Source organism: Lineus longissimus, chromosome 2 (assembly GCF_910592395.1).
Source record: "Lineus longissimus chromosome 2, tnLinLong1.2, whole genome shotgun sequence".
Classification (NCBI taxonomy): Eukaryota; Metazoa; Nemertea; class Pilidiophora; order Heteronemertea; family Lineidae; genus Lineus; species Lineus longissimus.
In genome coordinates, this window is record NC_088309.1 from 9,486,407 (window position 1) to 9,488,690 (window position 2,284).

The window sequence follows — 2,284 nt, forward strand, 5'->3', positions numbered from 1 at the left end:
TTTTGTGTTCTTGTCATTTCTTCTATTCTAAGGTTGAATGCTTAGGTACATGCATGTACATGTATGTATGTGTGTTCATGGCCACAATTGCTGGCGGTACTATGACCTGACCCAACCCAACCCCACCTCCTCCCACCACCTAGTCCAGCTCTGAGGTATGTTATGTGGTTTCTTCATGGTCTCCAACTATGCCAAATCCCAATTTTAATATCTCGGATTTTGAAGCTTAAAAGCCAAGATATCCAGGTGAAATGCCACACGGGTACTTGTAATACAAAATGTATTATCGAAGTCCAAATCTATAAGTATGCTCTAATTTGATTATAATTTGGTAATTAAATCCTAACAGCAAATACTTATAATGGTTCAATGAGGGGCAGTGCACCAAAAGCAGACGTGTCTGTTGCTCATAATACTGGTCAAAAGTAAGAACCCCTGCTGTGTGCAACATGTCTGTGAATATACTAGCCACAGCCACTCTGTGCTGAGGGCTTGAATATTTCAGGAGCCCCTCCACAGAGTAAGATATGAGCATATTTGCTTAAAAGTAAAACCCTGACTATTTCAGAAAGACTTGGCTTTCTTGAGAATATCAACTCTTTCTGGACATTTGGTTATCTGTGTAGGAAAGATTGAAAAGGTTGAAAAGTAATAGGAAGGGACAGGCAAGTTAATGGGGGTATAATATGTTCCACCAAAGATGTCATAGGTAGTCAATGATGTCTTTCGTTCAAGGCAGTTGAACAAATAAGTGGTTTTGCATGAACTATGACGCAAATAAGTCATTGCAAGTTCAGAAATAAGGTCAATTGACCAATTTTCGTCAATTTTGGTTTTGACAACTCCACTGTGTGAAGATCCCTTGGAATAAAAACAAAAAAATGTGCGACCTGTGTGTTGGTACTTGAGATGAATGAGATACTTCAAAGGCCAAGCCAAGAAGGAGATGGCCATTTAACAAATTTCGGGTGAATGCATCCTAAGCTTCAGGGCTTTTCACTCGACATTGATACCAAGTGTGCAACTGACCCTGGTATTCGAGGATGTTGCCACCGATGTCGTTTTTCATGTACCGTCACATGGGGTGACTTTAAACTGTGTATCAAGGCGTTTGTTATTGCATATGACCCTTTTTCTGGAGGGTGTTCATAGTCACCCCATGCGAAGTCGGCCGACTCGGCTAAACATTGATAACTATTCCACGAAAGTTTTCAAGTTTAGGTAATGTTTGTCTCCGATACTTGCGACAGTGACAGTGACACACTTCCCAAAAGGTTACGTCTCGTCGTCAAAGCTTGTCCAAAACATCCGAGAACGATTGACAGATCATATGAGATAGCTTTTAGTTTATTATCGACGCATGTAATGCGATCATAAATGATTATCTATTTAACTTTCGCATACCGATGTATTCCCTTTGTTTATAATTCCAAGCAAACGTAATAACTTAGAAAAGCCAGACGTAATTCTTTCGGTAGGCCTATGGTTGGTGACATCTTACAAGACTGACAGGGCATAATCTTCGGTGAGAGGATATAAAGACAGTGAATAAGTATTTTGAATTAGAATTGTGTTACTCATCTTCGCAAGTCAATGCCATAAAGGAAAGGATGTCATTTTTCAAGACTTGGATGGATATAATGAGCTACTTGTAATGGGCGAAACTTCTTCCCGCTAATAACCACGTGGTCAAAAAACGAAGGCCGGTCAACACATCGTTATCTCGTGTGTGATTTCAGGAGTGTCTCATTGCAATATTAATCAGTGCAGTGAGACGAAACAGGAATAAAACATTCACTAGAAGATTTGGAGGAAGGCAAAGGTAGGTCGGGCCTCCGCCCAATATCTTAAACTATATTTTTGCCGGCATATGGCCCAACTGATGACGGCCCCGGACGCAGTGGATCGGCCTCGAATTCGGTCCATTTTATAGGGCGAAATGACAAAAGGGGAATTGTCATTTGGGTGAAGTGACAATTAGGCGAAATGGCATTAGGCTAAATGGGGAGACAAAGGCTTGAGCCTTCATATAGTCGCATATTGCATCTCTCCAATACCATGCGATAACAGCGAAAAATGTGGTAATCAATGTGGACACTGCTTCCAATACCAATAGAACAATCATTAATTATTCACAAATTGGATAGAATACAAATTTCGCTATTGTTTGAACATTTTATTTCGAGCGACCAATATATCGTCTGCCCACTGTTGTTGGCCAAGCCAGACTGTGTCCAAGCGACAGGAGCGGATTATACTGGCGCTAATAGCTTATATGGTGTCA